At 43.2% G+C, this 24,901-nt stretch overlaps 1 protein-coding gene across 5 annotated transcripts in view; it reads left to right on the top strand.

Annotated features, from left to right (window-relative positions):
* The window catches only part of THRB (thyroid hormone receptor beta), a 437,024-nt gene that overhangs the window by 177,106 nt on the left and 235,017 nt on the right, over positions 1 to 24,901 (top strand). For all 5 annotated transcript variants that reach the window (XM_018041847.1, XM_018041845.1, XM_018041848.1 and 2 more), the window contains exon 2: positions 10,500 to 10,571. The gene's annotated coding sequence lies outside the window, so the exon portion shown is untranslated. The remainder of the gene's footprint in view (positions 1 to 10,499; positions 10,572 to 24,901) is intronic.

Raw genomic sequence — 24,901 nt, 5'->3', positions numbered from 1 at the left:
TGTAAAAGCAATCCGTGTATAATGGAAATTTTGGGGAAAAAGAGATAATAATAAATAAGAGATAAGTAAGTAAAAAGATATAAATGATAACTAAGAAATAAGAATACAAAATAAATTTAATGTTCACTCTTGATTTCTCTAGCCAGTGTTTGTAGCTCCTCTTAATATTGTGGAGTGTTTTTCCCAAGTCTTTTTCTGTGCAGATGTAATGCATACATGCTTTAACACGGTTGGATTCATATTTTGTTATCTGTAGTTTTCATCTTGCTTTTTACATTGAATGTTTTATTGTGGTTATTTCTCACGTGGTTAAGTATTCGTTTTAATGATTGCACAGTTACGTTTTAAAAGTCTTCTTGCCAGCCTGGAACTTATGGACTGCTTCTGACTTCATGCCACTAAGACAAATTCTTCTGTAGACATCCGTGCATGTAAATCTTAGTTTGCATGTTTGGTCATTTCCTTGGGAACATCCATGCTCTCTTGGAGTGAAAGCAGAAACTAAGCCTAGGCCCCATGTCCTAGGAAAGAATTAAGCCATTTCAGCCCTGTTATATTCCTTAAGGTCCTTTTTTTGCTAAAGAGAAAGAACCAGTCATATTCACACCCCTCTTTAGCCCACAGTATTGTCCTCACAAAAACAGCACTACCAAAGTGAACCTTGGTGCTCTGGCCCAAAACATATTTTTCTTTCTTTAGGGCCTGGAGGATAAGCCAAGATGGCACCTTGCCCAAAAGTGATCCAAGACCTTGTGCAGGGAAAGTTTTGTTTGATAGGACCTGAGAAAATGTTTTTTTTTTTTTTCAAGTTTTATTAAGGCAAAATGTGTTCCCCGGGTTAGAAAGATAAAGTTACTTCCCACATGCCTGGACTGGCTCCTCCCAACATGTTGCTCGTTCTCCTGTAGACACACCACTTCGATGACCTGAGAAGGACTTTACACCCTGAAAAGAGAGATAAAGGAAACTCAAGAGCATGAACTCCTTTATCACAGAGACGCAGAGATGCTCATGCTATTCTTCACTGTCAACTGTAGAACCCTTTGTTCCCCTTTCAAAAGTGTCTTTGTGTTTCTTGGAATGAGCTGGCGCGCTCTCTCCCAGCTGTCGGAAATGCAGGAGAACTTCGTGGAAAGCAAGAGTGTCTATTGTTCCCTGGAAAGTTAGAGGTGAGCTCCCTTCCCAAGGCCCCCGTCACCATGTGCCCTCTCTGCAGAGAGTGTCGCAGTGGTGCCACCGGAAGTGTCTGTCCTGCAGGGACTGTGCTTCCTGTTCCCAGAGGAGCAGGCCCTGCTGCCTTGGCAGGACCTTTATCTCCTGGTTCTGTCTTCACTGATTACCACGTGACTTTGAAAGCAGTTCAGGGAGCTTGTTCTGGAAAACATGATGATAGCTTAGAAAGATCCATATGCTAGAATAAGTTAACATAAGCTATGAAGGATAAGAAGAAGCGAGAAGCAAAAGAAAACAGAGGTAGACCCTAATAATGAGCTGGAGGTTAGATTGATATGCAAATATATACCATTATATATTCAGTAACTTTTTATATTTACCAGGAACTCTAGAAAATATTTTTCAAATTTAGTGGCAACCTTGGTCCATGAAATCATTTAAGTGAGTGGTCACAGTTTTTAATGGAATAGGATATGAAGGGCTAGAATAGAAAATATCAGAGGATATTGCACAAAGTAAGGGTATTATTTGCCAAATTGTATGTTAACAAATGTATGTGTGTATTTGTGTCTTGGATCATGATATAAAGTGTGTTTCTTACTGTGGCCATAGTAAAAAGAAAGTTTGAAAACCACTGACCTGCGGGTGTGCACAAATTTAGGGCTGAGTTTTCCAGGAGCCAGTGGTAAGAGGGAACCATTATACAAATTTTGCTGGTCATTTCCTGCAGCTATGCACACACACACAAAATTTTTTGCTATTCTTTACAAAAAGGAAAAACGAATAACATGCTAAACAACCTCTTTTACAGAAGACTCTGGTAATTTCAGGCAGTTTCTTTCCACCTTTCATAAGTGACAACGTTGCTCTACACTCCACGAGATGTCTGAAATTTATCCTGTGTGCACTTTAGGTCCTATCACTGCTCTTTACCATGTATGCCAGTGTTTTTATGGCTGCTAAGTGGGAAACATGAGCTATTTATTAAAGTCTGACAAACTTATTTTTGAAGCAAAGTGTACGTACGTTCCATTAAAACATACTGTAAAATGCATGCATCCGTTACATTAAAAATGGGGGTTACTCGGAAAAATGGTTCCAGGGACTCTTAATGTGTTGCAACTAAGTATACAAGTCATCCTCATACTGCTTGATACATTTTCACAAAGTATAAGCACCCATGTAACCAGCCACCATTTACATCATGAAACTGAACACTGACGGGAGGAACAAACTGTCCCTCTTCCCCCTCAGTTTCTGCCCCCAAAGACTGAACTTTCCTGAGTTCTAAAACTACAGATTAGTTTTGCTTTTTTTGAGTTTTACATAAGGGGCTTATGTAGAATGTACTCCTTATGTCTGACTTGTTTTTGCTTAATATTATGTTTGTGAGGCATTCCATCATTTGTGATTTATATTTCATTGTGGGCATATATCCTTTCTACTGGATAATGAATATTTTAATTGTCTCCAGCTTGGGCTATGAGAAGTACAGCTATGGACATTTTTATATTGATCTTTTGGTGAAAATGTGTATGCATTTCTGTTGAGTTTGAGGATGAAATTGCTGTTCATAAATATATATGTGTATATATATACAGACATATATAGATAGATATTCAGTTTCATGAGATATTATAGTGTCTCAGAGCCTGATCATACGTGTGCCTGGAGATTCACCAGTGTCTCAGTAACAGGAACAAGCACAGACGTGTTCTTTTCAATTCCTTAGTCTTTATTTTGGAAAATTTGGAAAATATGGGTGAGTATACAGAATAAATGGGCTTCCCTCATAGCTCAGTTGGTAAAGAATCTACCTGCAATGCAGGAGACCCAGGTTTGATCCCTGGGTCAGGAAGATCCCCTGGAGAAGGAAATAGCAATACCTACTCCATACCACTCCAGTATTCTTGCCCAGAGAGTCCCATAGACAGAGGAGCCTGGCAGGTCCATGGGGTCACAAGAGTCAGACATGACTTAGCAACTAAACCACACATCACTACATACAGAATAAAGGGCTTCCCAGGTGGTGCTAGTGGTAAAGAATCTGCCTGCCCACACAGGAGATGTAAAATGCAGTTTCGATCCCTGGGTCAGGAAGATCCCCTGGAGGACGGCATGGCAACCCACTCCAGTGTTCTTGCCTGGAGAATCCATGGACAGAGGAGTCTGTCGGGCTACAGTCCATGGGGCCACAAAGAGTCGGACACGAGTGAAGTAACTTAGCATACAGAATAAAATTTGAATCCCAATAACCCACCGCTCAAAGATAACCACTTTAGCAATTAATTGTATATTCTTTGAGAACTTTGCCATTATAGATAACATTATCTGAGCATCTTTGTCACTGAGGCTTCATGTGTGTGAATGTGTATATATATATATATATATATGGATATATATGGATATAAATTATATAAATGTATGGATATATATCCATAATCATTTATATAAGATAAATTCAAAGAAGAAGAAGTGCTGAATAAAAGAATGTGGAAGTGAAAAACTTCAGGCTTTTGATGCCCTCACTAACATTTTACAAGTCGGATGAGTGGGAAAGGGCACGCAGTAAGCGGGTGAATGTCAAAGAAGTCACAGGTAAGAAAGGATATTCTGGCACCAGAGGACTGGCAAGAAAGCCTCTAAGGATTCTCCTATATGATGATTCTGTAGTCCTTGTTCACTTTTTCCTTTTAGAAAGAGGAAATAGTTTTTAATATTTTAAGAGAGAGATTTTTTCGGGGTAGCTGCCACTGAATTCGGAGGCATATATCCTCTTACTGTCTGTCTTTACAGCTAATTACACTGCTCCAATCCCAGCTGTGTACACTTGGCCAAGAGAATCGTTACAAAGTTCGCGCTGGTCTGTAGTCCGGACAGACATCCTCAACACCCGGTTCTGCTGTTGCTCCTTCGTGGGTAGTGGTTTTCCTGCCAGGCTTTGTTTGCAGATCCCCTGGGGGTGGTTTTCCAGAGGGATGAATGCCATCTTTGTTCAAAGGGGCAGGAGAGAGAATAATCGAATTCTACCAAACAGAGGAGACAGTAAGCCGATCCTGCGTTTCCATTGCTGTTGGAAAAAGAACAGTAAATGGCAGCAAAATTGAATAGCTTGATACTTGCACGGTACAGATGACCCAGCGGAAGAGATGTGTTGAGAAGGAGAGCGAGGATTTGACCTCCGCCTTTCAGTTCTCAGTCATTGTCAACCACCAAGTACAAAAATTGGCTCAGCAAACCTTAGTTTCATCCAGGATACTAGACAGAGAGCCAAGAGACTTTTTTTCCTGCTTAGTTGCCCAGGATTGCTCTTTTGTGGGTATGTTTACTTTGGTGAATGAAGTCGGGGTACTTTATTTTGCTACAGCAGTGCCTTTTACACTGTGGGTTGGGCCCTATTTGTGGGTAAGGAAATCAATTTAGTAGGTTATTAGTCATTTTTCTTTAATGAAATAGTATATTATAAAGAATAGGATAGTGTTAATGAAATAGGAAATATCCAAATACATCACATGAGCAAGAGTATGATCTCACGGACCTTTTGCTTTTGTTAGATATGCGTGTGCGTGTGCAGCTAAATCGCTTCAGTCGTGTCTGACTCTTTTCTGTCCTACGGACTGTAGCCCACCAGGCTCCCGTGCCCATGGCTACTCCAGGCAAGAACACTGGAGTGGACTGCCATGCCCTCCTCCAGGGGACCCCTGACCCGGGGAGTGAACCTGCGTCTCTTACATTTCCGGCATTGGCAGGCAGGTTCTTTACCTAGAACACCTCTGAATATCTGGACATGTGTTATAGATTAGGACAGACTTCTTATTGTGGGTCATGGTCAGATAATTACTGCTGGGAATTTGGTACATTAGAGATTTTTTTTTCTTTTCTTGGAATATTTTTATATATACACAAGTTTCTAAAAGATGTATCTTTGGAATTGAACAGATTAAACTATGGGGTTTGGGGTTCAAGGGAGCAGGGACTCTTCATGTTCATATAGATAGCAATTACCTTCTTGTTGATCAAAAGTACAAGTAGAAAAAGCTTGGCTTATCCGAATCTGTCTTTATTATGGTCCCATAACTTCACCCAAAACACCCAGAATTAGAAAACTGCTCTAGTGACTTTCGAATACCGACCGACTCATCATACTTTAGAGAGATCGAAGGACGGCTTGAGGTAACTTTACACACCTACTTGCCTGAGACTTCACCAGACGGTGGGATCACTAGCAGGTGATTGTGATGACATGTGCCAATTTTCAACTTTTACCATGATTATTTAATAATAGAGTAAGTTTTCATGCATACCAAAGTTTCCCCCTAATTCAGCTTCATTCAAATCTATATTTAATTGCTTTGAGTTAACATTTACGTGAACTCATGAACTTGAATAAGATCTAGCAGGTGACCTGATTGTGTGTAAGTTTCCCGTATCTCCCAATATGCACATAAATATGTATATACAGATCCTATTAGTATTGATACTTTATGCTATGTACATCCATTCATTGGTGCTTCATCCTATGAAACCAAAGAAAGTGAATGCTATAACTAAAGATAGTCACTCTAGAGAAAAACAGTGGCTGCCTCGGAAGGGAGCTAGCTGAGAAGGGTTTGGGGATTGTGTTGGACTCGGCAGGATGGAAAGGTTGCGTTTGATTAGTAATATCTGTGATGGCATGGGAAGGGGACAGCGAGATGTCCACGCCTTGTGTTTATCTTGGAAATTTTTAGCTTAGGAGCTCTTTATGGTATCTTGGAAACATGAGTTGCTTCCTCCATTTCATAGGGAGCAGAAAGGAACAGCAGGTGGAAATAGCCCAGAATTAAACCTTTTATTTATTTTCTCTGTTCCCTTGTTTTTAAGAAAAAATCAACTATACTTGATCTGCAATATTGCATCAGTTTCAGGTGTGTGACACAGTGATTCAGTGTTTTCATACATGACACTTCACTTACAGAATCAAACCTTTCAGTAGCCCTTGCTCTTGTTTCGTTTCTCTTCCTAGTCATCTGTTAACAGATTATTTGCGATAATGCCTTACGAACGTCTATGCCTGTTTGCCCCTTTCCATCCCCTTTGCCACTGTTGCAGTTTTGACCCTGCTCTCTAGATCGTGCCCTGCTTCTGGCATTTACAGTGCTGGATAAGGTCAAGGATCATGGGCTCCGTTGAAAACCATGTGAAAGCTCTGTCCTATTTCTAGGAAAACGGAATGTCTACACAGACTCCTGTCAGTGTGTTCAAGAAGGTTGTGAGCTCCCCGAGGTCTGTGCTGAATTACAAATCCCTCATCTGTTTCTCTCCCTCCCATCTACACCATAGGTTTTATCAGAGTAATATTTCTAACACACAGTTTGGGTCATATTGCTCTCTGCTCAGAACCAATTCATTTCCCCATTGCCTTCAGAACAGAAAGAAGTCAAATCTGCTTGGATTGGGCTCCAAGCTCTTTTTTTTTTTTTTTTTTTAGCAAAATGTATTTGGCATATAACATTGTGTCAATTTAAGGTGTGTAACATGGTACATTGACATATTTATATATAGTAAGATGATTACTATTGTAGGGATAATTAGCACCTGTTACATCACATAATTGGAGAAGGAAACGGCAACCCACTCCAGTATTCTTGCCTGGAAAATCTCACTGGACAGAGGAGCCTGGCGGCCTACAGTCTGTGGGGTCACAAACAGTCGGTCACAAACAGTCGGTCACAAACATCACTTAGTTATCCTTCCTTTTCATGGTCCCAGCTTCCTTATCCTTCCTGGTCCCAGCTCTTTCAAGTTCTCACCTTTGCAGCTTTTTTGCCTTTTTTCCTTCCCTGTGTCTTTCTCCCAAATACACAACCTCTAAGTCTAACCAGAACACTTGCTCCCACCCTCCGCCGTTTGTGCACTTTGCTTCCATTTCTCTTGCTACCTAAACATCCTTTTCTGGCTATTCAGGGCCTTTCTAACCTTCAAGCCCAGTGTCTGCTCTGACTCTCAGATATTCCTGCAGATGGAGCTCTCTGTGCCAGTGAATGCCTTATGTGGTGTGCTGTCCATCACAGGGGGGCCCAGGCATGACTGAGAGGCTGCCCCTGAGGGCAGGACCTGAACTGGAGGATAAGAAGGACAACAAGCCTAAGGGATTGATTTTTTGCTAGACTTTATGCATTTACTCCCTTTTTAATGACTATATGATAACCGATAATAGAGGAACTGAGAAGGCTTACTAACAGATGCAAATGAAAGGTATAAAGCATATAAGAAGTGAATTGTTGGAATTTGAATTTATAAGTTAAACAAACAAACAAAAGCAGGGCTGCCCTTGTTCCTGGACATGTGGGGCCGGCTGAGTGGTTCTGAGCATCTTGGGTGCTCTCCTATGTGTGGGGCTTGGCTGCTCTAGGCTGGTCTAGAATGGTCTTGGTTGAGGCATGAGTCAGCTCCATTCTGTGTTTCTCAGGCGTGACAGGCTAGTCCTGGTGCCTTCTCAGAGCAGTTACAGAGGAGCAAAGAAAACACATGAACGTAGCAAGAGCTTTTCCAGACTTCTCCATGCAGCATACTTGCTAACATTCCATTGGCTGAAGCAAGTCACATGACCAAAACCAAATTTAAAGGAGGCAAGACTGAACCTCTTTGGGAAGAGGAGCTCCAAGGGGCAGGTAGGGCTGAGGATGCACCATGAATGCAGTGGAGTTGGTCAATATCAGGCTCTATGGGATCAGACAAGAGACCTAAGAACAAAAGATAGAGAGGTAGATGATATTCATTTTTTGCTGTAAGAGTAACCCTTTTTAAATGAAAACTTTGCAATAAAATACGCATTATGTATTCTCTAGTTCATTCTTTAGAGTTCATTTGTACATAGTTATAGGCTAAAAAAAATAGACCAAGTAAAGAGTCATTTATAAATAACATATTAATAAACCGAGTTAAAGGAGCTTTATTTATCCTTTCACCTTCAATTTGCATTAACTGGGAGCAGTCACGGGAAGTGGTGCCAACCTTACCTCAGGTCAGATGGCTTAACAAAATGAACTGTTTCATGCCCAGAAATAAATGTCTTCCAAACATAAATATGAATCAGTTATAAAAAAGAATCTTTTGGAAGTACAAAATAACCACACTGCTAATATATTTGTGTCCCAGTTGAAAGCGTGTCAAGAACACACATCCTGGGCTAAAGTTGTCCCAAGGAGTGACTCTCATTTTTGCTTTGAATCTTGTATAAACAAACCAGGATGCCTTCTTTGAACCATGAGCAAATCCACAGCTCCCTGTTTTCTGAAGAGAAGAAGAATTAAAGATGGAACTGTTTAAGTTGGAAAGGTCTGGGGCTTAACCTTGCTACTTTAAATTTCCTTCATCACTAGGAAATTGCTTTGAATTTGTCTGCTTGGAGAACTCTAATTTGGTTTGTTCTTGGTTTGAACCACACCATGAAAGAGATGCTGTCCGTTTGTATTATAGCAAAATTTGGAAGCCACCTCAGTGACACTGTTTTCCAGTTTTCCTCTCTGCTGTTTTCGTCTTTAAACCTGAGCTTGTTCTCAGTAATTTAGAATGAGACCCCTGACATCTTACTGCCTGAGTGAGCATCCCAGCTAGTCTCTTTTCCACAGTTTGCCTTTGGACAAAATTTTACAGCTTTCTCTGCCTCTCTTTTCCTCATGTGAACAACGGGGTTATTAATAATGTCTACCTCATACAAGCATTGTGAGGATTAAATTAAATGAAATTCGGTGAGAAAATTAGTGAACCCAGCCCACAAAATGTGCTTAGGAAGTGTTATATATTAAACTGCTTATTGTCATTATTAATTATTGAGAATGTTTAGCTTGTTTTCACTGACTCAGGTTCATACATATTCTTTAAAATCCAAATCAGATTTATGCCCTCAAAAAATAAGTTGAGATTCAATATTATTTTCATACAAAGACAAAGTTTGTTTTTTGGTATTAGTGTTGAAGATAGTGGTTGTATATCTACTCACATTTAAAGCCGCAGCAGTTACAGACACAACCTTCTTCCTGCCTTGTCAATTCCTTGATATTGATTGAAAAGGGAAGAAGATTTATAATAAGCATGTGAATTTTTAGCAAACGTTTTGCCTTTTAACACGCCTAATGTTCACTCTTCGTGGAGCCAGAGTATAGAAGAAAGAGCAGCATCTTGAGGAGCTGAGTGGAGATGCCGAGAAAACTTGCACACGCACACCTGCGTATGCACGCACACACACACACAAGCAGCACACAGTTTAGTGGCATGAAAGCGGCTTTGATGGTGCTTGGTGGAAAGGCAGTGAGCTAAGGCTGAGCGAAAACTTAGCACTCTCAACACAGTCAGGTCACACACGTAACACTGAGCCCAAATGGAGAACAACAGATACGTGTACTTAGATGCATATCGTACACGTGAGTTACAAACACACACTGTTCCTTGTCCTGGGGACTCATATTGTAAATGTTTAAAGGGGAAAAAGCCTACTGGAAAGATACAAACAAATTGGTGATCGGACCTTGGAGTAGGTCAAGGAGATGATACCTATACTCCATTTTGTTTGATTTTTTTGAAAAGAGTGGATAATAACAGGTCCGTGGTCCATTCTGGGTAGAGGGGACACAGATATTTGTCTCGCCCTCGCCAAGCTCTGCTTCCCCGTGATTTCTAAGCTCCTCACAACAGTAGCCATGGGTCCGCAGTCACTGGAAGAGCAGCCCCTCGCTTGCTGTGCAGACAGACACCTGGAGGCGTCATCTCTTGCGAGAGCGAACGCCCTGGTTTCTCCTTCATCTGTTTAGAAGGCCTGGGGGAAGTGCCCCCAGCATCACCGCGCTTGCTCGCATCCAGCGCTTGCTCCCATCCAGCGCCTCCGTGGGGTCCTCTCGGCCCCGCCCCCTGCCGACTCACAGGGGCACAGCCGCAGCTGGGGCGTGTTAGGACCTACCCTGGGGACCGTCTTCTGACACCCAGCTGCACAGTGTTTAGCACAGAAGTTCTAAATTGTTAAAGAGTCACGTTTGCCTTGTAGACCTCTTCCAAGGCCGGGAATCCTGTACACAAAAAAGTAGGTCCCTGGGACTCAGAAACCCTGTCCCATCCCCAAATGTGTTATTAGAATCCTTGTGTTAAAGTCCCTTTCTCTGACACCGGCTCCTCTTTGGAATGGGATTTTATCTAAGTCTCTTTGCATGTATTCAAAATCAGAGACAGCCCTGAAACCAGACCCTATTCAAACATAGAAAGAAGAACAGTGGCGGATTAAGCAAATGTTGGGGAACTTTAAAAAAAACACACACACTTTTATTTATCTTCTTGTGTTTCTCTTTTTCCAGATCTGCAGTCTCCCTCCCGCTGGCCGTCCTGCGTGGGTGCCAAGTTCCACACGGGGTCTCATGGATCGGCAGGTCAGATGTTGCGCTGGTTTGCAGATTCGTGATTCTGTGATTGTCACTTTGCGGCGTTCCGGGAATGGTCTTCTCATTCATGCATTACTGGTGTTATTTAAGAGAGTTTTGAACTCTGTAGGTGTTGAGAAATACAAAGCATTCAGGGGGTTAAAAATAAACATGATGGAGAAAAGGATGCTTCGAATTCACTTGGGGAGAAAAAGTAATAACTGGGCACAGAAAGGAGCCCGCTTGTCATTTGTTATGTGGAAAAATGGTGGACAGAGAACCAGAGTTCCCTCCAACCTCTCTTCTTTGTGCTAAAGAAGGCGGAAGGATCACATCTCAACCCTGGGTTGGAGCGAGTCAGGTAGACGAGAGCAACTGTGCAGTGAAGACCCGCTTTCTACACCGACAAGTCTCCCAGCCTCCCTCCAGTCCCCCACTGTTGAGTATCTGGAATGCTAGGATGTCATTCGGAACCCAGTTTGTTGACGTTATTGTAGCAACGGTTTCAGTTTGTCTCCGCAGTTAAGATCGTGTCAGCACTTCCCTCTCTGTGTTTATTATTTTTAGCAGTTTAAAAGCTAACCAGGAAAGATGGCTTTCTGGCGGCGAGGTGACATTCCGGCTGGGCCGGGGTCTGTGGCGTCTGTGCAGCCCTGGCTGGCGGTGGAGCCGGGCCTTCTGAATGCTGTCTTTGTGCCTGCCATCGCCAGCGCCTCTGGCCTATTGTCCAGCCGCCTCGGTTGGGGTGGCGCTATCTGATTGTCGCCAGTGCTAATATTACAGAGCTCGGGGCCCTGGCCTCCCCAGGGGCCCCTCGTCTGGCTGCCGCTGTCTCCCAGCCTTCCCTCCAGGGGGCCAGTCCCGGCTCTCATATCAGAAACACGATTTGTAATTTATAAAATGTTCCAGGGAGAGGGATGGGTAAGAATCGGCTAGACCTGCACTTCTCCAATTAAAAAAAAAAATTATTATAATTTTTTTTTTTTTTTACAAAAAATACTTGAATGCAGTCTTCCAGTGAAACGCAGTTTGTAACATACAGAAAAGTCCAGCTGTTCTGTTGGGAGGTGAGAAGCCCAGGCTTCTGCCTGCCCTCCACCCACCCCCAATCAAGGTGGCTTCTAGGCCCCCAGGAAACCTGCGACTCCTCAGAAGACTTGCCCACTGTTTTCACAGGGCAGGCCCCTCAACCTGCAGTTAAGGAAGCTAAGAGGTGTTTTACAGATGCTTAAAACATGAGACACTAGTCACTTAAAAACTATACTGTCTTCATCCATTTTTACCTTGTTCTAAAAAAGGCACAACGATTCTGTGGTGATAGTCAAAATAGTGGTTACTCGGGGGAGGGACCAGCTTGGCTGGGCAGGGGCACAGGGCATTTTCTGGGGTAATAGAAATGTCTGTCTTCATAGACGTGTGTGCTGCCTGGCATTTGTCAAAACCCGTCTCCTTTTTGCTATACGTAAATTCTACCTCTATTAAAAAATGAAAGCAACAAAGGAAAATGAAGCGGAAAAAAAAAGTAGCTGAAAGCAAAAAAAATTACTGAGAACTTCCTGAAATACTGATAATACTGATGGTCTTTCTTAAAGCCACGTGCACTCTGTTGAGTGGGGTTTATAGTCATTATGCAAAGTTGGACAAGACAAGAGGCTGCTTTTCTAACACTTTCTTTGTTCAATAATTACCAAAACTAGAAAAAAAAAAACAAAAAAACAAAAAAAAAAACCTCAGAGAATTTCAGACAACAAAACCCCTGAATACCTTCTGGCCCATAATGCAGCTAGAGGAAAATGTAGGGGATTTCTAGGGGTTGAGGTCCCAAGTACAATACTTGATTCATGCGTTTCTTGGACATGGATTGTGGATAATGCTCAGGAAATTGTCCATAATTTTTTAACCTCTGCTCTTTCATCTGAATGCTCTTTGGGGACCTGTGAAATGCAAGAGTCCCTCTGTATCTTTTCAGAGTGGAACTTCTGGTGAGAGGTTGGAATTCTGGCCTTTAGTGACCTGAATAAAGCATCCTTTAAAATGGACTTTTCTCCCCCAGAAATACTTGGAGCCAAGTCTATTTGAGTTTTTCTGTTTGTGTGTTTTAGAAAGTCCGGCAGTAACATGGAAGGTTATCGTTTGGGTTGAAACGCTTGCTGGTGTCCTGGGCCCAGGCAGATATGACCCAGTGGCCAGGCCTGCTTGTTAGAGCTTGATGAGGAAGCTCAACCGAAAAAAGCCAGGAGGGGGTTTTAAAGTGTCCGGTGATGGTAAGAGAGGGTCACAGGAGGCAGAGGCAGCAAGGGTTTAAAGGCATAGCGTAGTTCCCGGTCCCCCGGTACACCCAAATCCACGGATGCCCAGTGCCCTCAAGTCGACACGATGGTGTAGTGCAGTCGGCCTCCTTATCCCTGGGCTCCGTGCCTGTGGGTGCAGCCCATCTCAGAGTGGTCCAGGGGGTGCGCTGCGCCCAGTGTTCTTGCCTCTGAGGCTGTGTGGATTCTCTTCAGGAAAAAAACAAACTGCTTCTTCAGTGATTTCCCAGCAAAGGGCCACGATCTAGTTCATTCACAAGGTGTATCCACAGGACCAAAAATTTAGTTCACTCCTGAAGCTATGGCAAAGCTGAATCATTCGCCAAAGAACATTTAAAATAACATTTTAAAAACCCACACATACTGCACTCTGCCTGCACGGACACGCAAATGTTCTCATCAAATCAATTTTAATTCAGCAAGAGTTGTATCCAGCCAATTTAGGTTAGTGTGCATAAGAGCAGAAATGAAATTGCAGGATGGAAGAGTCTGAGCAGAATCTGCTTTTTTGAAATTCAGTGCCATTTAAAAGGAACTGTTTCTTCAAGTCATTCATTACTAGTCAATTTATCCAAATGGCAAATACCAAGAATTGTGTGACTTCTCCATTCCAGGGACTTGGGACAAGTGATTCCCCCAGGGCCAGCGTTCTTGAAATCTTCGTGTGTGTGTGTATGTATGCATTTATCTACAGGGCAAGGGGTGTTTGGAAAATGCAACATACGTTTACTCAGATTTCAGTTATGCATAAGGATAAGAGTAAAATGTCAATAACTGAAGTCCGGTTGGTTGATATCTTTTCCCTGTGACTTTTGAAAATTAGCAACCTGAATCCTTGCGACCCCTAAATTGCTGACAAGGGCTGTGAACAAGTGGGAACACATCCTGGTTTGAATTTTATCTCCTTCTCCCTCCCTCAGTTATTTTCTCTATTGATGCTTTGGGGCCAATAACAACCAAGAAACTGGGTGAAAGAAAAACAGCAAAGCCTTTAATGTGCATATTCTTCTTCTCAGTTTCCAGACAAGGTCACTGAGGGGGAGGGATGAGGAACAGGGCCTGAGGATGTCACAGCGGTAGGGCTGGGTGCGAATGCAAACCTTTCTATCTGTAAGCTCTTGTCCCAAGAAGATCTGGTACTCTGTGACAAAACGGATGGGCGGAATGGATTGGAAAGTGAGAGGGACGTTCAAGAGGGAAAGGACATATGTATACCCATGGCCGATTCGTGTTGATGTGTGGCAGAAACCAACAGCATCTTGTAAAGCAATTATCCTCCAATTAAAAAATGAATAAATTTTTAAAAGAAGAATAAAAAACTGATCATCATATTACACTGGCCAGAGCAGAGAAATAGCTAGAATTGGAGAGAGAACAAACCACTATGTTAGGCCTGCCTATCGCCGAAAATCTTAAATAACAGTAAAAAAAGACAAGATTTATTTTTCTCTCCAGGGCAGTTGGGGGTGGTTCTGTTATCATCAGGGACTCAGGTACCTTCTATCTTTCTGTATGTCTGTTCTCAAGCATATGACTTTATCTTCAGGGTTACCTCCTGGGTGATCATAGCTGCTAGACCTCTAGCCCTCCCACATAAATTCAAGGCATCAGGGAAGATGGGAAGAGAGGGGCAAAAGGCACCCATTACCAGGTGGTTTCACTCTCTAGGAGACTTTCTCTGAATTTCCCCTCATGGTTTCTGCCTGCAGTCTCATCTACTAACTTCTGGTTGCAAAAGAATCTGAAAAATGTAGCTGGGAAACGTACTTTGCATCCGCAAGCAAAGTGAGATCTGGTTATAAAGGAATGGAGTGGAGGCACCTAGAAGATTGGTCAGAATCAGGCAGCTGTTAAAGGCTTTTCCATTTTGAAGAGGCATGGTCAGGGTGGTACTTTGGAGGAGCTGATTTTGCAGCCAACTGGAAGCAGTGGAGGCCTCCAGTCTGTAGTGATGAGCTTTGTGTTACGAAGGTGGCGTTAGGGTCAGGAGAGACCGGTGTGATGGACTTTGTGAAGAATGAGTTGACCAAGGATAATGTATTAATTTATTAGCCATGCAGTTCAAACTGCATTTCAACAAACACACATGCACACACATGTTTGTGAGGTGTGTGGATGTGCGTAAAAATACATTATATACATATTTATATACATGTATACATATGAATATGTGTGTGCGTACATTGCTGCTGCTGCTGAGTCACTCAGTCGTGTCTGACTGTGACCCCATGGACTGTAGCCCTCCAGGCTCCTCTGTCCATGGGATTCTCCAGGAAAGAATGCTGGAGTGGGTTCCCATGCCCTCCTCCAGGCAGGGTCTTCCCGACCCAGGGATCAAACTCGGGTCTCCTGCACTGCAGGCAGATTCTTTACCCTTGAGCCACCAGGGAAGCTCATGTATGTGCATATATATGAGTAAATATATACGTGTGCATATATGTTATACAGACACACACATACATATATATATGAATGGAAACCCAGCAAAGACATTTGGCCAAATTTCCAGGAGACAGGATCTGGATAAGCAGATGGTGTTCTTACGCAGAGAACATTGGCTGGGAATGTAGTGATGCGGTCCGTGGGCAGTAGGTAAATAACGCACAGGCGAATAGTGTATGCGTGCGCACAACGCAAACTACGCGAAACTTTTCGAGGGGTCCTCCCACCAACTGCAATGATTTTCAAACTTTGGCATCCCTAAACAGAGAAAAAGGAAAAATAAAAAGGAGCTAAACTGTAGACTTTTAAAGGAACTAAGTGGTGAAGGCGTTGTAGATATCACTAAGAGGGGGTCATAAGAAATCAAGGTGGGGGAAAGGGGAAAGTCGAGGTTGAAAAGGAAACCAGTTTTTCCTCCTTTGTCTCTGCCTCTGTCTCTCTCCTCTCACTCTCTTTCTTGACTTTAGGAAGAGAAGGGTCACGCATTCGGTAACCGTACAGACTTTCCATTGTGCCGCGCTAAGTCGCTTTAGTCGTGTCTGACTCTTTGCGACCCTCTGGCCTGTAGCCCGCCAGGCTCCTCCGTCCATGGGATTCTCCAGGCAAGAACACTGGAGTGGGCTGCCGTGCCCTCCTCCAGGGGGTCTTCCCGACCCAGGTACTGAACCCTCATCTCTTGCCTCTCTTATGTCTCATGCATTGGCAGGTGGGTTCTTTACCACTAGTGGCCCCGGGGACGCCCCACGACTTTTCATGCCTAGCTCCTCCCAGTGAGAAGGAAGTTCAGCTCCATGCCATCACCACGTCCCTCGTTAAGCCAGGGGGCAGCAGGTCATGTCTTGCCATTTTGCAGATAACGAAATCAAAGCCCATCTGCGGTCCTGGTAGGAGGTAGCCAGGTGTTTTTGAACTCTTTGCACCCACGGTACATGCTACACCCACATGTACACACTCACCTTGTGTGAGTAACCCAGCAGGCTGGGCACAGTGACCGAGCTCGTCAGTACCACATTCTTGGTCCTGTGTGTTTGACGTCTTTGACGGCAAGACAACATGCATTTTCATTTTCACTTTTAAAATCAGCTGAACTAGCAGGATGCGATTTTCCGATTCACACCCCTCTCCCCTGACCCCCGGCTGCACCGCCCAGTGGCACCATGCAAAGCTAGCCCGAGGCCTGCTTTTTCCCACCCCCCCCCACCCCACCCCCACCCCACCCCCACCCCCACCCCGGTGGAGAGGAGATGGTCTGACAGGCCCTGGCTGCCTGCTGCTCCCTGCCTCTCCGCAGGAAGCCTGTCGAGGCAAGCACTGTAATTTCTGCTGTAATGTCCTGGACAGAGTCTCTCATTAAGATGTAAATGCCTGTACACTTACGTAGTAAAAGTGCAAAAACATGCATGGGAGAAAGATGCCCACTGTAAAGTAGTGGCTAGCCTGGTGAAGGGGGGGAGGGGAGGTGAAGGCGGGGAGGGGGCGGGGGCGGGGGGAGAGAGAGGGAGATAGGTCGCTGTGTTTCCTTGTTTTATTTCTTATGAAGGAGAGGTGGAGCTAATAGAGCAAAGCTGAATGGTGGGCCCTTGTGTGTCTGTAATATTGTTTCATATCCCTCTTAAAAACCCTATTTCCTTTATGTCGGAGCATAGTTGATCAACAATGTTGTGTTAATTTCAGGTGTACATCAAAGTGATTCAGTCATACATGTCTATTCTTTTCCAAATTCTTTTCCCACTTAGATTATTATAGAATATTAAACAGATTTCCTACGCTATACAGTTCAGTTCAGTCGCTCAGTCGTGTCTGACTCTTCATGACCCCATGAATCGCAGCACACCAGGCCTCCCTGTCTATCACCAACTCCCAGAGTTCACTCAGACTCACATCCATCGAGTCCGTGATGCCATCCAGCCATCTCATCCTCGGTCGTCCCCTTCTCCTCCTGCCCCCAATCCCTCCCAGCATCAGGGTCTTTTCCAATGAGTCAACTCTTCACATCAGGTGGCCAGAGTACTGGAGCTTCAGCTTCAGCATCATTCCGTCCAAAGAAATCCCAGGGCTGATCTCCTTCAGAATGGACTGGTTGGATCTCCTTGCAGTCCAAGGGACTCTCAAGAGTCTTCTCCAACACCACAGTTCAAAAGCATCAATTCTTCGGCACAGCTTTCTTCACAGTCCAACTCTCACATCCATACATGACTACTGGAAAAACCATAGCCTTGACTAGACGGACCTTAGTTGGCAAAGTAATGTCTCTGTTTTTCAATATGCTATCTAGGTTGGTCATAACTTTTCTTCCAAGGAGTAAGCGTCTTTTAATTTCATGGCTGCAGTCACCATCTGCAGTGATTTTGGAGCCCCCAGAAATAAAGTCTGACACTGTTTCCACTGTTTCCCCATCTATTTCCCATGAAGTGATGGGACCAGATGCCATGATCTTCGTTTTCTGAATGTTGAGCTTTAAGCCAACTTTTTCCCTCTCCTTTTTCACTTTCATCAAGAGGCTTTTTAGTTCCTCTTCACTTTCTGCCATAAGGGTGGTGTTATCTGCGTATCTGAGGTTATTGATCTTTCTCCCGGCAATCTTGATTCCAGCTTGTGTTTCTTCCAGTCCAGCGTTTCTCATGAGGTACTCTGCATAGAAGTTAAATAAGCAGGGTGACAATATACAGCCTTGATGTACTCCTTTTCCTATTTGGAACCAGTCTGTTGTTCCATGTGCAGTTCTAACTGTTGCTTCCTGACTTGCATACAGATTTCTCAAGAGGCAGGTCAGGTGGTCTGGTATTCCCATCTCTTGAAGAATTTTCCACAGTTTGTTGTGATCCACACAGTCAAAGGCTTTGGCATAGTCTATACGCTATACAGTAGGTTACCTATTTTGTATATTGTAGTGTGGATACGTCAGCTCATATTCCTGATTTCTCCCTCCCCGCCCCACCTGTCCCCTTTGGTGACTGTGAGTCTGTTCTCTGAGTGTGTGAGCCTGTTTCTGTTTTGCGTCGTAGTTTAGACTCCACGTATATCCAATATCATGACATTTGCCTTCCTCTGTCTGACTTACTTCACTACGTATGATAATCTCCAGGTCCATCCGTGTGGCTGCAAGTGGCGCTCTTTCGTTCTTTTAATGGCAGAATAATATTCCATTGTGTGTATGTATATCAATATATATGTATATATACATGAAATATTTCATTGTGTATATGTGTGAATATATGCAATATTTCATAATTTAAAAAAATTTCTTCAAATTAAGCAAATGCCCCTCCTATTGGACAAAGTGAGTGGAGGCCGTGACATTCTTTTCTCCATCCATAGCAGTCTAGTTGCAATGGCATATACTGCTTCTGTGTCTCTACTGTGAGGCCTCCTTCCAGCCCTGCTGTTCCCCTTCCCCTCTAATAACGTCTGCTCACCTTTCCACGCTCAATGAAAGTATCACATCCTCTAGCAAGCTTCATCTGACTCCTTTGCCGTAGTGCATATCTGGGTTTAGAGGTTCTGCTCGTGTCTCAAAGAAAATCATGCCTCTTTGTATAATGACATCCATCACACTGCTCTGCTAACCAAAGGCTTGTTTCTCTGAGGGCCAGGACCATCACCTCTGGCTTAACTGCGGTATGTCACTGGGCACCATTTATACAGTATCCAACCTGCGGAACTATACAAGTCAGCCCTGCCTCCTTCCCGTCAGAGAGAGAGATTCTCTTTATACCTCTATGCAGAATACCTGACCTAATTCACGGGCTGGAATAGACACATATTCACAGAGCAAACGCTTGTTTAATGAATGAAAAAGTGAGCAGCCAGCCAAACTTGAGTTTCTTCAATGAAGACTTCTCCAAACAAGTGGTTCTCAGAGTGTGGCCCTTAGACAGACAGCATCCACGTCACCTGGAAACTTGTAAAAATACAGATTCTCAGGCCCTACCCCAGACGACCAACTCAAAACCTTGGGCGTTGGAAACCCTGGAAACTTTAACAAGCCATCCAGATGACTGATGCATGCTTAACTTTGAGATACACTAACTCAGGCTGATCAACACTAAAAGCAAAGATTTTATCTTGGGTCAGTTGGGTCTGAAAAGGGAAAGCGACGTTGTCTGGTGCGCAGTAAAGGTTGTGGGGTGGCAGCGGGCAAGCAGAGACAATGGCATAGATGAAGGCAGAGAGGTGCGGTGTGTAATTCACAGGGAGATTATGATGGATGGAGTGAAGCGTTTAGACTGGCAGGACATGACAGCTGATGATCAGGGATCAGCTCACACAAGTCTGCCTCTATGGTGTTTGGATTTTAACCTGACAGCAGTAGAGGGCCACTTGAAAAGTTAAATGAAGCAGTGATTTGACCCAGTTTAATATTTTAGAAAGAGCCCTATGGTGATGAAGGGACAGATGAGGTGGAACTGAGATTGGCTATCGAGGGCCAGGTAAGCAGCTGTTACTTGGCTTAGGTGTAAAATGATGAGAGCTGAACAAAGACCATTCTGGTGGAAATGGAGAGGAAGGGATGGAGTCAGGAAATATTACAAAAGTAGAATTGATGAGACGTGGGAATGACAGAATTCAGGAAGCAAGAGAGAAGCCGTGGAGGGTGGGTTTGTGTCAGGTACAGACATACTTTAGTACCAGTCACTGAAACAGAAGGCGGCGAGCTTTGGGGATTGGTATTGTGGCTGCAGGAAACCAGTTTGGACATTTAGACTTGGAGGTATTTATGGAACATTCATATGGAGGCTTCAAATGCCCACAGATATATGGTGGGCCAGAAACCAGTTTGGATGTTACCTAGGTATTAATCATTTACATGTCATAGTAAATATACCTTCCCACAGATTTTGTCTTAATATTTTACAAAATGTTGTGTTGTTTTACGCTTCCGCGAAGAGAGTCCAGTTCATCACATCTTACTGACATTATTTAATCTTCACAAATTGGATTTCCCTAGAGTGAGGTTGGAGACGGCAATGGCAACCCACTCCAGCACTCTTGCCTGGAAAATCCCACGGACAGAGGAGCCTGGGTAGGCTGCAGTCCATGGGGTCACTAAGAGTCGGACACGACTGAGCTACTTCACTTTGACTTTTCACTTTCATGCATTGGAGAAGGAAATGGCAACCCATTCCAATATTCTTGCCTGGAGAATCCCAGGGACAGGGGAGCCTGGTGGGCTGCCATCTATGGGGTCACACAGAGTTGGACACGACTGAAGCGACTTAGCAGCAGCAGTAGCAGCAGCAGAGTGAGGCTACTTTAATGTACACTTTTTCAATTCCTTGTAAGACTGAATATATTTCACTTTTACTGACTTTCATGCCAAGATTTCTGTTCATGCCGTTCACCCATTTTCTGTAAGACACTGATCTTTTTAAGTTTCCAAAAATGCTTTTCCCTGTTAAGGACATCTCTCTGCTCATCTCATGTGTCACAAATAGGTTTTTCCCATTTTTCCTTTGCCTTTGCTTCAGGAGCAGGTAGCTGTTCCCTTTTCCCGGAACACTTCCTCCATCCCCAGGACACTCACTGCACCTCTTGAAAGTCTTGATTTGATGTCTGGCCACCCTGGTTAATACTCCAGCCACCCAACAAGCACAGCCCTTAGCACTTCTAATTCTCTCTCTTATCTCTACTTTTCTTTTTCCCATAGCACTCTTCATCTTTTCCCATGCAAAGTGTTACCAATTTGTTTTGTTAAACATTGGTCTCTATCCACTAGAATGTAGACTCCTTGATAGCAAGGCTGTACAGACCTTTATCTGTTAGATTAATGGATGGATGGATGGATATGTAGGTAGGTAGATAGACAGATAATTACCTAAACCTAAATAATGCCTGGAATATAGTAGATGCTTAGTAAATATCTATTAAATGAGTATGAGTTGCTCTTATATTTTTATCTGTTGTCCTAGGGTTTCAAAATTTAATTCATATAAGTTTATCTTTATATGAATATCCTTTCCCTTGCAGTCTCTTTCATTATTTGCATGTTTAATTATTTTTCCCATGCAAGGATCCATTAAATATTCAGCTTGAATTTTTATTTTACTAAATTTATTTTATTAAATTTTATTTAATATTTTATTGAATTTTTAAAGTTTCCATAAAAGAATTACCCTCTAAATCCATCCTGCATTCTCTAGAGTACATAGTGTGAGATGAAGCTCTAACTCGTTATGTTTCCCCAAACTGTCAATTTTATCTCATTTTTTGAACTACAGCATCACTCTGTCATTAGTTTATACATCTACCTTTTAAAAATTCTATTTTAAATTCATACAATAGCATCTGATTAAAACCTAGAATAGTTTGATGGGAATTAGACCATTCCATTATCTACTGATGGGTGTTTTAAACCTTTATCTTTAGGATTTACCAACAGTTTTTATAATAAGTTTTTGGTTGAACTAGGTGCAAAATTCAAATTTCTTAATCCATAAATATATTCATTAGAATCAGGAAAATGAGAGGGTTCGTCCACATTTATTTGAAAGAACAAAAATTCACCCAAAATGGACAAATTACCTAAATTTGTATTAAACACAGTTTTTGCAATTGTTGATTTCTGTGTTGTGTCAGCTTATTTCATGAATACCCTGAAGACCACTTCAGACCACGTTGATTAGACAGCTTTTTCTTGAGATGTTTGGAGATCGTACCGAGACACGACAATTTCTGGTTTGGAGCTGTGCTTTCTGCTAATGATAGGTGGAACAGCTAGTTTTCACTGCCCTTTGGGAAAATATGTTGTAAAATATTTATTAAGCTCTTCTCTGTGCCAAGCATCATGCTATGCCAATGGAAGGTACAAAAAGTACTGCCAATTATACTTCCTCAAAGAAACGTAGAATTAACTGGGAAGTCAACATACATATGCCAGAGAGGTAAGCGGTGATTTGAGTTATTCACTATTTATGTTTTTGGTGAAATGATTCATAATTCCTGAAAGAAGAGGAAGAAAGGGTAGTAGTTGCAGTGACCTATGAAACCTTTACTGAAGGACTAGAATTTGAATCGGGCTGAGAAGAATAAGCAGAATCTGACTTCTGTCAAAGAGGAGAAAGGGAGAGGAGGCTTCGTAGTTCTAAGCTCTATTTCCAACATTTAACAGTCGGCTTTATTTTGTTGTTTTTTTTTTTCAAGTTTCCATTGTTGCTGTGCTTTCATTTCTAGACAGTTGTTGTATTATGCGTTCATATGCGTCTGAACAGTTTTTCACTTCTGTTTCAAACATTTTATATACTCACCTAACATTGAAGTTGAATCAATGGGGAAAATCTAGAAGGACAGTTATATTTAGTTGTTTCGCCGATCAGTCACGTCCGGCTCTTTTGCAACCCCATGGAGTGTAGTCTGCCAGACGCCTCTGTCCGTGGGATTTTCCAGGCGAGAGTACTAGAGTGAGTTGCTGTTTCCTTCTCCAGGGGGTCTTCCCGACCCAGGGATCGAACCCATGTCTCCTGCACTGCAGGCAGATTCTTCACCCCTGAGCCCCCAGGGAAGCCAGTCATATCTGGACCGGTTACGAAAAGGCAGCACCAAGCATGCTCCCTGCTCTGTTAAAACCATGGGCAATTAATGGGGACGGGCCAGTCACCTTGATGTTCAGTGTTGTTTTCCCTTTGAGAGGAAACACTTGATGAGGTAGGTATCATGCCAAGTTTAAGTTTTTTAGTGATAACCGGTCACAAGAAGCAGTGGTAAGCTGTTTATCTCACATAACGTAGAGAACTTCATTTAGTAAGGAGCATAACCTTTTTCTCTCAGGCAATCTTTTATGATAGTGATTAATAAATTAATAAATAACAGTCCATCCTAAAGAAAATCAGTCCTGAATATTCACTGGAAGGACTGATGTTGAAGCTGAAACTCCAATACTTTGGCCACCTGATGTGAAGAGCTGACTCATTTGAAAAGACCCTGATGCTGGGAAAGATTAACAGCAGGAGGAGAAGGGGACGACAGAGGATGAGATGGTTGGATGGCATCACCGACTCGATGGACATGAGTTTGAGCACGCTCCGGGAGTTGGTGATGGACAGGGAGGCCTGGCATGCTGCAGTCCGTGGGGTCGCAAAGAGTCGGACACGACTGAGCGACTGAACTGAAAACTGAGAAAATAACAGAATTCGTCTGATAGACTAAGTCTGTGACTTCTTTCTCTTCTACTGCTTCGTGTTATCACCTGAAACAGAACCAAAGGCAGACAGGCAAACACTGGAAGCAGGAGTTCACTCTGAAGACACAGACCATGACGCAATCGGAACTTGAAGCAATTATTCATTTTATTCGTCTTATCTGGATGTCTGCCTTTAATACAAAATACTATTATGCACGTCTTGCATTTTTCATTTAATCGGAAATACTTTAAGACGTATTTTGCAGCAAGGTAGAGGTAGCATTGGAATATGCTTATTCTAAGAGTGCTAACCGACTTGATTTTCTGGTAATTTCCGAGAGTCAGAGACAGAAAGTCTGACATATTGCACTTAGCAACCAGTAGAGACCTTCCATTTTCTCATTTAAGCTTCACCTCAGTTTGTTTGAATCTTGGATCTCTGGGATGCCAGTAATGGCCATCTTAGTAAATGATATGTTTTATATTTTTATTTCATATGTTGTTAATGAAAAGCAATTGTTTCTCCATTAAAAGTCAAAGCTAGTAGGAGTTGAACGTAAAAAGTTAACCATATACAGTCTTCTGCACATGTAGTATGCATATCATGTGCATGTTAAGCCCTTCAATCGTGTCTAAATCTTTGCAGCCCTAGGGACTGTAGCCCACCAGGCTCCTCTGTCCATGGGATTCTCCAGGCAAGAATACTGGAGTGGGTTGCCATGCCCTCCTTCAGGGGGTCTTCCCGACCCAGTGATCGAATCTGCGTGTCTTACATCTCCTCCACTGGCAGGCAGATTCTTTACCATTAGCGCCACCTGAGAAACCCATGCATAGCATATTTCATCATTTAAAAAGAGGTAGAGCAGGGGACAGGGGAGCCTGGTGGGCTGCCGTCCATGGGATCGCACAGAGTCGGACATGACTAAAGCGACTTAGCAGCAGCAGCAGCAGCACAGAAGAAATAACCGTAAGAAGATGGGAAAATGATATCTAGTAACAACCAGCAACAGAATCCCTCTAAGGAAAGGAACTGTATTTACTTGGGGAACTTGACCGGTGTTGCTGCTGCTGCTGCTGCTGCTAAGTCACTTCAGACGTGTCCGACTCTGTGCGACCCCAGAGATGGCAGCCCACTAGGCTCCCCTGTCCCTGGGATTCTCCAGGCAAGAACACTGGAGTGGGTTGCCAAGTGTTGCTTAGAGGTGAAAAAATAAATCTGCAAGGAATCTGGCTGAGAGGGAAACTGTTCTGCTGGAGGTGAGGGGAGGTTTGCACCATTACTCCAGAGAAGAGAGGGAAATAGAGGTGGAGTCAGAGGTGGAGTGAAGACTTGCGGGTGAAGCTCGAGGTGGAGAGAGACAGAGGGAGGGAGAGGAGACGAGCGAATGAGTGAGCAATAGTGGGCAGAGCAGCAGAGAGGTGGCAGAGGCTCTAAGGCAGTGATTCCAAGGGCAGGGGAGCCTGGCAAGCTA

This window comes from Capra hircus, chromosome 27 (assembly GCF_001704415.2).
Source record: "Capra hircus breed San Clemente chromosome 27, ASM170441v1, whole genome shotgun sequence".
Taxonomy (NCBI): Eukaryota; Metazoa; Chordata; class Mammalia; order Artiodactyla; family Bovidae; genus Capra; species Capra hircus.
The sequence above is the reverse complement of the archived record's forward strand: the minus strand, read 5'-3'. Positions and strand labels throughout refer to the sequence as shown.